At 44.1% G+C, this 11,706-nt stretch overlaps 1 long non-coding RNA gene across 1 annotated transcript; it reads right to left on the reverse strand.

The window, feature by feature from the left end:
* Positions 1–5,676: 5,676 nt before the first annotated feature.
* Positions 5,677–10,889, reverse strand: LOC144586728 (uncharacterized). Its single transcript, XR_013541739.1, has 2 exons — positions 10,780–10,889; positions 5,677–9,164 (listed from the first exon to the last, which is right to left on the reverse strand). It is a non-coding gene; the product is annotated as an uncharacterized LOC144586728 (long non-coding RNA).
* Positions 10,890–11,706: the final 817 nt, after the last annotated feature.

Below are 11,706 nucleotides of genomic sequence, written 5' to 3' on the forward strand. Positions count from 1 at the left end.
TGCAAATTGAATACAGTATAACTGGGGAACCCTACAATATCAGATACCATGAAATAGACCCAAAGTCATATTTGGGTTCAATGATGGAATTTGATCAGCAAAATAAACCAGAATTGTTTTTGATGCTGGCCATAATTACTGTAAATTGGGACAGACTATCTCTGTTAAATAGTGAACAGCAATTATGTTTACTTGTCTAAGAGACTTACCTAGGCATATATAATGCTTTACATTATTATGACACTTTTTGATGTGACCATAGGCATCTTACCGTATCTAAAGGCAGGAAATTACCCTCCTTTCATACACCCACACCTTATTCAGGTATTCTAATCTCAGATAAGTAAACACTGAAGAAAGAAGCATTCTGCCCCTGCCCCTCTTGAGTCTGGAATGCAAAGCATTGTATAAGCATGGAGACTTTACAAACGAGAACTATGATTTTCCAAGATGCTGCTTCACATAAAGAACTACTATACTTACATGATGCTCTGTTCTTCAGACTCAACACATGAGGCAAACAATGACAGAAGGGATGAAAAAAGTGTAACTCCAAATTCTCATGTATACTTATCTGAGATAAAGGTGTTTGAAGACAGACAGAGAGACAGACAGACAGACAGACAGACAGACAGACAGACAGACAGACAGACAGACAGACACACACACACACACACACACACGTTTAGTCGTTTAGTCGTGTCCGACTCTTCGTGACCCCATGGACCACAGCACGCCAGGCCCTCCTATCTTCTACTGCCTCCCGGAGTTGGGTCAGATTCATATTGGTTGCTTCGCAGACACTGTCCAGCCATCTCATCCTCTGTCGTCCCCTTCTCCTCTTGCCATCACACTTTCCCAACATCAGGGTCTTTTCCAGGGAGTCTTTTCTTTTCATTAATGGCCAAAGTACTGGAGCCTCAGCTTCAGGATCTGTCCTTCCAGTGAGCACTCAAGGTTGATTTCCTTTAGAATTTAGGTTTGTTCTCCTTGCAGTCCAGGGGATTCTCAAGAATCTCCCCCAGCACCACAATTCAAAGGCATCAATTCTTCGGTGGTCTGCTTTCTTTATGGTCCAGCTCTCACTTCCATACATCACGACAGGAAAAACCATAGCTTTGACTATTCGGACTTTTGTTGGCAGGGTGATGTCTCTGCTTTTCAAGATGCTGTCAAGATTTGTCATTGCTTTCCTCCCAAGAAGCAGGCGTCTTTTAATTTCGTGGCTGCTGTCTCCATCTGCAGTGATCATGGAGCCCAGGAAAATAAAATCTGTCACTGCCTCCATATCTTCCCCTTCTATTTCCCAGGAGGTGATGGGACCAGTGGCCATGATCTTAGTTTTTTTGATGTTGAGTTTCAGACCGTTTTTTGCACTCTCCTCTTTCACCCTCATTACAAGGTTCTTTAATTCCTCCTCACTTTCTGCCATCAGAGTGGTGTCATTTGCATATCGGAGGTTGTTGATATTTCTTCCGGCAATCTTAATTCCGGCTTTGGATTCCTCCAGTCCAACCTTCCGCATGATGTATTCTGCATATAAGTTAAATAAGAAGGGGGACAATATACAGCCTTGTCATACTCCTTTCCCAATTTTGAACCAATTAGTTGTTCAATGTCCAGTTCTAATTGCTGCTTCCTGTCCCATATATAGGTTTCTCAGGAGATAGATAAGGTGGTCAGGCACTCCCATTTCTTTAAGAACTTGTCATAGTTTGCTGTGGAGCATTCTTTGGCACTGCCTTTCTTTGGGATTGGGATATAGACTGATCTTTTCCAATCCTCTGGCCACTGTTGGGTTTTCCAAACTTGCTGGCATATTGAATGTAGCACCCTAACAGCATCATCTTTCAAGATTTTAAATACTTCAACTGGAATGCCATCACCTCCACTGGCTTTGTTGTTAAACAGGCTTTCTAAGACCCACTTGACTTCACTCTCCAGGATGTCTGGCTCAAGGTCAGCAACTACATTGTCTGGGTTGTCCGGGATATCCACATCTTTCTGATATAATTCCTCTGTGTATTCTTGCCACCTCTTCTTGATGTCTTCTGCTTCTGTTAGGTCCCTCCCATTTTTGTCCTTTATCATGTCCATCTTTGCGCGAAATGTTCCTCTAATATCTCCAATTTTCCTGAACAGATCTCTGGTTTTTCCTTTTCTGTTATTTTCCTCTATTTCTTTGCATTGTTCATTTAAGAAGGACCTCTTGTCTCTCCTTGCTATTCTTTGGAAGTCTGCATTCAACTTTCTGTAACTTTCCCTATTTCCCTTGCATTTTGCTTCCCTTCTCCTCTCTGCTATTTCTAAGGCCTCGTTGGACAGCCACTTTGCTTTCTTACATTTCCTTTTCTTTGGGATGGTTTTTGTTGCTGCCTCCTGGACAATGTTACGAGCCTCTATCCAAAGTTCTTCAGGCACTCTGTCCACCAAATCTAGTTCCTTAAATCTGTTCTTTACTTCCACTGTGTACTCATAGGGGATTTGGTTTAGATTATACCTGAGTGGCCCAGTGGTTTTTCCTACTCTCTTCAGTCTAAGCTTGAATTTTGCTATGAGAAGCTGATGATCAGAGCCACAATCAGCTCCAGGTCTTGTTTTTGCTGACTGTATAGAGCTTCTCCATCTTTGGCTGCAGAGAATATAATCAATCTGATTTCGATATTGCCCATCTGGTGATTTCCATGTATAGAGTCGCCTCTTGTGTTGTTGGAAAAGAGTGTTTGTGATGACCAGCTTATTCTCTTGACAAAACTCTATTAGCCTTTGTCCTGCTTCGTTCTGAACTCCAAGGCCAAACTTCCCTGTTGTTCCTTTTATCTCTTGGCTCCCTACTTTAGCATTCCAGTCCCCTAGAATGAGAAGAACATCTTTCTTTGGTGTCAGTTCTAGAAGGTGTTGTAAATCTTCATAAAACTGTTCAATTTCAGTCTCCTCAGCAGTGGTGGTTGCATAAACTTGGATTATTGTGATGTTGAAAGGTCTGCCTTGGATTCGTATTGACATCATTCTATCATTTTTGAGATTGTATCCCATTACAGCTTTTCCCACTCTTTTGTTGACTATGAGGGCTACTCCATTCCTTCTATGGGATTCTTGCCCACAATAGTAGATATGATAATCATCTGAGCTGAATTCATCCATTCCTGTCCATTTTAGTTCACTGATTCCCAGGATGTCGATGTTTATTCTTGCCATCTCCTGTTTGACCACCTCCAGCTTCCCAAGGTTCATAGATCTTACATTCCAGGTTCCTATGCAGTATTTTTCTTTGCAGCATTGGATTTTCCTTTCACTTCCAGGCGCGTCCACAGCTGAGCGTCCTTTCGGCTTTGGCCCAACCACTTCATTAGCTCTGGAGCTACTTGTACTTGTCCTCCACTCTTCCTCAGTAGCATGTTGGACGCCTTCCGACCTGAGGGTCCCATCTTCCAGTGTCATATCTTTTAGCCTTTTGTTTCTGATCATGGGGCATTCTTGGCAAAGATACTGGAGTGGCGTTGCCAGTTCCTACTCCAGGTGGATTGCGTTTAGTCGGGACTCTCCACTATGTCCTGTCCATCTTGGATGTCCCTGCACGGCATAGCCCATAGCTTTTCTGAGTTACTCAAGCCCCTTCGCCACGACAAGGCAGCAATCCATGAAGGGGACAGCAATCCATGAAGGGGGCAGCAATCCATGAAGGGTATTTATGTGTTTCTCTTTGGGAAGCATTCCATATATAATAAGCTGTATAAAATGTGGTGGTGTAAGAAATATTGCTAATCAGAAAGTTAATATCATTACTACTGGGGGGGAAAGTAATCACAAGTAAAATAAACACATCCAAACTTTAAATGTAAAAGGGGAAAAAACACAATTGAACATTTTTTTGTCAACAATTTGTACAGAATTTCATTTGTATTTTGTTTTAAAGTCATTTTTTAAAATTATCAGTTACAAACATTGATATTAAAACTTAATTTCCATCCCATGACAAAGTAAACATTTCAGTTCCAATGCACATATATATGAAGGTTCAGTATTGTACTGAAAGCTGACATTTTTAAATTTTTTTAAAAAGTGGAGGGTATATAAGCCTTTGTTATTCTAAACCAGCAACTTCTTCCTTTTGATTACTCTAACATATGCAAATACATTCTCTCACATATACACAGAGCCTTTGTGGTCCTCTGAAGGCGTTTGGATCTAAAGGCTAGGAGGGAGTCTGACCTGTCTACATTCCTAGCCACTTCTCCTCCCCTGTCTTTTATTTCTCCTCTTTGAGCCATCCATGAGCAGAGAAGCAGACGGCAAGAGAAAGACACCAGGTATTAGCTTGCGCAGACAATGTGATGGTATCTCACAAAAGGCTCCCGACAGCAATGACAGCTCAACAGCAACACTTGGTACAAAGAAGAAAACTAGTCTGTGCTATTTTCCTTTTTCACAGACTCAGTTATAGTTAAATCTTTTAAAGGCACAGACCAAAACACTAGTGCCCTTATAATCTAGGATTGATCTCTCCTTTCCCCCCTGTGAATTAAAACTATTTCATGGATGACCTCACTGAATGGTGTACAGAGGGAGGAGGAGCACCTGTCAGTGCTTTTATGCATTGGCTTCAAGAATATTCTTGGTGCCTAACACAGTATTGTCTCTAAACACATGGTAATTAAAAAGGAGTGGTAGTACAATGAATAATGGATCAACTGTAATACTGAACACAACATAGGAAGATAATGGTCAATCTTTCCATTGCATACACAGACAAATATACTGCTAACATTGGTTATCTAGCATCCTTGATTTAATGTAACGACAGAAGATTCATTAAAAACTTATTGATATTCCCAGCCCAGCCTGTATAAGATGAAGAGTGATGATAGAATTACTCATTCATTTCTCCAGTTTAAAACAAAGAGTTATTATCTTGATCTCCAAATTCCATCAGGCTGTTCTTTTACTGAATTATCTGAAGCCTCATAGTCAGATTAGAACAATAATTTAGCCCTGCACTCTTTTGGCGAATCCCATAACATCTAAAAATAACAAGTGACCACAAAACATCAACCTTACCACTACTTTCAATACACTCCAATAAAGGTTAAAGAAACTGTTCCAAGCGAAGAAATCCCTCCCCACCCCCCATTTTCTGCACCAAGATGAAATGGAATTCCCTCTTGAGAACCAACATTCTTGTCAAATAGTTGAACTCATAGACAAACATGAATACAGAGGTAGCCATGCACATCTTCACAAAGCACAGATACAAAAATGTCAGGACATCACCAAAGCAGAAGAGAAGTACACTGGACCACCACCAACGCAGATATAAATGAAGTGGAGTGGGAGAACAATGATACAAATGAAATTAATTCAGTTTTATTAGTTAGATTTATTTATTTTTTTGGTAAAGGATGCTAAATTGGTAGGGTTCTAAAGTTGGTACCATCTGTTCTTTAAAATGCAAAACAAAGCAACTGTAACCAAGAGATTAAAGTAATACTGATATAATAAGACAATGAAACAGAAACACCAATAAAAGATTCCAGGCAACCATGCTGAACCACTGGCAAAATGACCTCAAGATGCACAGAATGAAACACTAATGCAGATATTAAAAGGCACCAGATTAAACAACATTGGAATCATAACTACCTGACATAAACACCACAAGGCAACAAACAACATACACAGATACCTGGGTATTCTTCACTTCTGTATCCTTGCTAGATGTTGTTGGTGCAGTACCTGTCCTGTGCCCTAAAATATGTAAATCTCATCCTCTCCTCAGCACCTTTCACCATTTGGGGAGGGAACCATGCTTCTCCAGAGCAAAGAAAGCAAAGAGGGGAAAACCCCAGATAATTGCTAGAAAGAACAAGAAGGGCTGTGTGGTTCCTAGGATTCCAAAACTACAAGACTGGGTGATACCTTTTAGTGGACCACTAAAATCAAATAAACTGCAAGCTTTTGTGAAGAAAATTCCACTTGAAGAGACTTAGCACACTTCTTGCACTAACATTTTCAGGACAGTTCTCTAGAGAAAATACTTACCAGACTGACTGGGAAGAGGAAGTGTAAGGGGAGGAATTTTTCAACTGAAACAAAGAAAGTGTAAAAGAAAGCAAAAGCAAAAGAGGAACAGAAAATACTCCCTTTTTAAAATAGTATGGGGGACACCTAATGAAACGAATACAGGAAAAACAGAGGCTGAGAAGTTAGAGAAAGACATTGAAAGGAAACTAAAAATGACAAACTGGAAAAAGAGCAGTACCTATGCTTCAAGCAAAAATTGTTAAGAATCAAGTAGTTACTTTCTAATAATAATAATAATTTATTGTCATTGATTAACTAAAGAGTTAATCCAAAATTCATTAAAATTTGAAGATACAATATAGTGATTCTATGGAGTTTTGATTAGTTTCTGTAATACATCTTTAGAGGTATCAGTTAAACATATCAAGCAGCATAGTATACAGTACTGGGATATACTGACAACACCAACAAAAATTTTTCCATTATCAATGGCAATACTCTTACTATCTTCACATACTCCAGCCCCTGAGCACTTGTGATTTTTGTGAATTGCATTCGATCTGTGGTACCCTTGGTCCTGGTATGCATTTTCAGTACTGTATATATATTTCACCAGAAATAATGGCGATAGTAGCTGGCCTGTGTTCATAGTAGAGTCAGTGTGGTGCAAGAAACAGAATGTTGGTCTTGAATGGGAGAGAATAGACTGCCATTCCACCTCAACTACGAGATCCATCTGTTGGTCATCTTGGATCAGTCACTATATTTCAGTCAAATATGCCTGGAAGTCAGAGATGACTGAGACAACCAAATGCAAAACCCTTACTGAGACTTATGTCAATTCATCCAGGTTTGTAAACAGCCACTTACCTAAATGGCAATAGGTATGGCCTGATAAGGAAGCCTTTCACAGGCAGGCAGGCTAATAAGTACATTTGGCAATTTACTTCCAAAACTGAGTTAGCGTAATGGCAAAACAGGTATGAGGAGATACCCTGCAGAGTTTCTGCTCTCACCCTTTTATCCTGACCAAAAGCAAAGTCTTGGGCACAAACCTATCAAAATCACTTTGTTAGGAAAATAATCTGGAGCTAGACTTAAGAAAGAATTTGCCTCTTTGCTTCAAAGTTAGTAACACAAACCGTTTCCAAGCAGCATTCATCTCGCACAGAAGACATTCTAAGCAACTACTGTGAAGCCAAAAGCAAGCAACTACACAAAAGATGCTGGAAATGTTTTCTACACTGATAAGGGGGAAACCAAGCATGGTATCTTCATTAATAAAATATGCTGTACTGAACATTCTCAGAACTACTTCCTACTCTGTGTTAGTGTTGGAGTTAAAGCTGCCTCAAATTATGGTGAGCGACTGGCACTGCACCCTATCTTTTCCATATCTTTCCTACACGATCTTTTACATTAGGTGATGACATCACTACAACTGCAGCAGGACCCATGCTGCTCTCCCCATCTCCAGTCACTGTGCATCGCCAACTTCAGTGCTTATCTATCTGAGACAGTATTTGGCCCTTGCCTTTTTCATGCTACTCCAAAAAGAATTACCTGTAAGAACTATTACTGCAACAAATGCAGCAAGTTTGGGGAATTCGCGCCAGATGCTGAACTAAGAACAAAGACTATAGGATAACTTTATGTATCTGTCTGTGCCCACCATCTTTTAGAATACAGAAATTGTAGCATTGCAGGTGTACAAGTAGAATTCTCCCATCAATATTCAGCATACAGGTATTTCTACTGGATAAAATAAAGTACTAAAGAGAAACCACATTCAATCCTTCACACTGGATCTTTAAAAACACATGGGAATGGGGGGGGGGGTTTACAAAAACCCTTGATATGCAGAGTCAGATACAGGTTCCTTGTCCCTAGGAAATAATTGGACACACTTCCTTATCCTCTTTGCTTCTCAGGCTGTAATATATTTGTGTGTTATGTTAGGGGCTGCTGTGTATTATTGTTTCATTTTCTGTACTTCCTGACTGCAGAAAAAAAACACACATCATCTCAGTGTTCTTTTGGCAAAACAAATGCATGCCCATCTTGGAAAGTCACTTTGAGTCTATTAAATGAAAAGTGAACAGAATGGCAGAAGACACACTGAAGTGGTGTAGGGTCCACTCTTGCACTCACCCCTTTTTGAAACGGAAAATGTTGCATACATGTGACTAGCTTTCAATAAGCAGTTCTGGCAACCTCTATAGTGTCCATGACAGCTGGCTAGCAGGAGGTTCAAGTGCCTTAGGTCTTTTGTTCCTTAAGGTCTCTGTTTCAAGCCAGTCTAAAATCATTAAAAGGGACTGAACTCTTCTGTAATCCCTTCAGAGCTAGAGCATTTTCTCCCATTCACTAAGGTAGATTTAAGCTGGTAGTCACCAAGGTGAAAGTGGATCGATCGGGTGGCTTAATGATGCACAGTTATATGATGGGCAATTTCTGCTATTAGACTTTGGGGGCGGGGGATACTTATTGCTACTTGCCCGTACTTTGTATAAACCACCAAATAGATATTCTAACTTTATTTCTGACAGACACAACCCTCTGAATTCAGCCTGAAACACAGAACTTGAAAAATGTAGCTCTGCTTTGTTGGTATACTGATCACTTACATATCTTCCAAAGGTCTGCTCCATGGTGTACTGTGGTTATTGAGACAGCTTTCCATGTAAAGAGTGGAGTAAAGTAGAGACTGAGTAAAGCAGTGAGTGCCTGTGCATGCGCGCACACAAATCTTACCATCGGAGCTCACAGGAATGAATTTGTTATCAGCTAGTTCTCCCACTCAGGGATGAATTACGTCAGGTTAAATAATAAAGGCCTTCATTTGGTTTCTGATCCTAGAACATTTCTTAGAAAACACATCCTTCTTTTTTTTAAAAAGATATATATGTATTTTAATGTTAAAATATTGCTCTCCTTTAAATTTCAGTCTACACTTGCCCTCCTTTTCTTGCAGCTAAGAAGCAAACACACCTCCAAGCAAAGAGGCATTCATGAAGAAAACTGTGACAGACCTTTCTCTATGGTGTTGCTAGACAATATGGGAAGGCAAGCAATAGGCGATACACGAGTACATGAGAGCAGGTGCTCCGCACGGACGGGGGGTGCTTTCTTTCTTCTAGATACTTATGAACCGCACACACATACAAAAACAGAGAGACAGAAACACATACAAAAACAGAGAAAGAGAAAGAGGAACGTTAATATTATCAAGCAAGTGATCAAAGAAAGAAATAGCTTAGGCAAAATCTGAATAGTACAGACAGAGAGAGGAAGGTGAATAGGGCTAGGGAAAAGTGGCCAGATTCTAATTTTAATTGCAGATTTGCTTAATATAAGAAACGTAAGTGGCTGTAGTAATAGCTACAGAGAGCTGAATACACTCCAGGGTCACAAAGCCATCTATAGAACTGTTCAAGAGTTCAGGAGGGAATGAACACATACTCCAGACCTGAAACCCGGGATTTAGAGTGTTTTCTAAACTCACAATGAAATAAGGTTCCCATTTCCAGATGGCTGAACTTGAGAGATTTTAAAAATCGGATGAAATCAAGGGAAATCGGAAATCTAGCACTGCCTCGGTGATGCCGCCGCCGCCGCCGCCGCCCCCACCGACCCTGTTCCTTCTCCACCTTGCCTGAAGAGAAAACCCACCGACGCCCTTTGCCATCCCTTCTTCACCCTCGAAGGAACCATTCCCACGTTCACCTTTTCCACCTTCACTTCACAATGCAAAAGAAGCACCAGCTGTTCCACAAGTTTTCAACTATGCGAGAAATCGCTTTCCCTTTTCCCCATCCCGTAAGGAGGAGAAACACACACACACACACACACACACACACACACACACACACACACACACACACACACACACACACACACACACACACACACACACACACACACACACACACACACACACACACACACACACACCCTGAGCTGAATCCAAAGGAAAGAAAGTAATTATTCGCGGACAGAGCCATTTCAGAGGCTGCCGGTCATTTGCTAACTCTTCCCCGTTACCTTTTTCCTCCTCTAGCTCTCTTTGCCATCCATCTACACACCCACACCCCGATTCCGTCCGGGGCAGGACCGTCTCCTCCTTTCCCAACAATGTGCCGGGTGACCCCCCCCCCCGCGCCCGATCCTCAGCCTCTCGGCTCATCCCTTACCCAGACTTTCTCCGGCGCATCTTCTTCACTCGGGGCTGTCATTTTACCACACGCTGCACTCACACGCTCACCCACTCCGCCGTTTGTGTCCTCCCTCTCAAAATCTGCCTGCCTTCTAATTTCAGCCCAACCAGGAGCGGGAGCAGCAGCTACGGCACCTACAGTACTTGGGAAACGCCTGCGGGGCTTCCTCACCAGGGGCTGCCAGAAGCGCCCTGCCTCAGAGTTGCCTCCCTGGTCCTGGGAGGCACAGGCGCAACTCCGCCGCTGACCCTTCCCGCTTTGTAGGGGCTGCGTCCCGCCTGCCTCCCCCCCCAAAAAAACGCCCACACATCCAGAAGGGGAGCCCTCTCCCTGGCCGGCAGTCTTCTCCCTCCCAAGTGGTGGAGCTCACAGGGTCAGGGGTTTGGTGCCACCGCGCTTCTCGGTTTTAGGTCTCTCTCTCTCCCCCCCCCCCCCCACCCCCAGCCTGCCACTCTTCCCTGGACACCTGGTGAGGTGCTCCGAAGCGCTCCGGTGACATGCCACTGAGGGAGGGAAGGAGGGGGCGACGGGGAGCCCTTACCTTGAGCACCTCGTCCGGCGACCTCTCCGGGCGCCAGTGCCGCCACCGCTGCTGCTGCTGCTGCTGTCGCCTCGTCCTCTCTGCAGCTGAGGTGAAGGAGGGGCCCGGCTCGCAACCTGGCCGCCGGCTTCTCTTTCCTCCCTCCCGCCTGGCGCTCCTCCGCCCCCCCCCAGACGTGCGGCGGGAGGGGGGGTGATGCTGCCGAGAGAACAGCCTTCTCGCGCGCCTGCTCCCCTCCCCCATCTCCTTTCGCAGCCTGCCTGCGGAGAGCTCATGCTCGTCCCTCTTGTCCGTCGGTCTCGACGGGTCTGTGGCTCCTTTCCTCCCTCTCGCTTCCTTTCCTTTCCCTTTTCTGCTGCTGCTTGCTTGCTGCCTGCCACCACCAGGGCCAAAGAGCCCCCCCCCCTCCGCGGCCAACAAGGGAGAGAGTCCGAGAGAACAAAGCCGCCAGTAGCAGCAGGCACCGCCGGCCAGCCCGCCAGCCAATGGGGAGCCGCGAAAGGCCTCGAAGGGGAGCTTTACCTGCGCTCCATCCCTTGCTGGAGGCGCGGAGTGAGGGGAGGGCAGGAAGGCAAGAAAGAAAAAGAAAGAAAGAAAGAGGGAAGGGAAGGGACGGCGGGGGGGGGGGAGCGAGAGAGGGAGAGAGAAAGCAAGAAGGAGCTCGAGCTCCAGTCTTTCTGCCCCCCCCTCCTGTCTCCTCCCTTTTTAATCAACGCAGAAGTCTCGGGGCCCCCGTTTTGGAGGGGGCTGCCAGGCGCCCCTCTCTTGCCCACACCCGCCTCCTCTCCGCAACCTCTCTGGCCCCCCCTTCCCCCGCTTCGGCTGACTCAGGCGGGGCAAGGGGGCGACGGCTATGGTAATAAGCGCGGGGTGGCCATACTTTCTCATTGCTGTGGTAACCGAGGGGGGTTAAGGGAGCCCAGGACA

The sequence above is a fragment of the Pogona vitticeps genome, chromosome 2 (assembly GCF_051106095.1).
Source record: "Pogona vitticeps strain Pit_001003342236 chromosome 2, PviZW2.1, whole genome shotgun sequence".
NCBI classification, from domain to species: Eukaryota; Metazoa; Chordata; class Lepidosauria; order Squamata; family Agamidae; genus Pogona; species Pogona vitticeps.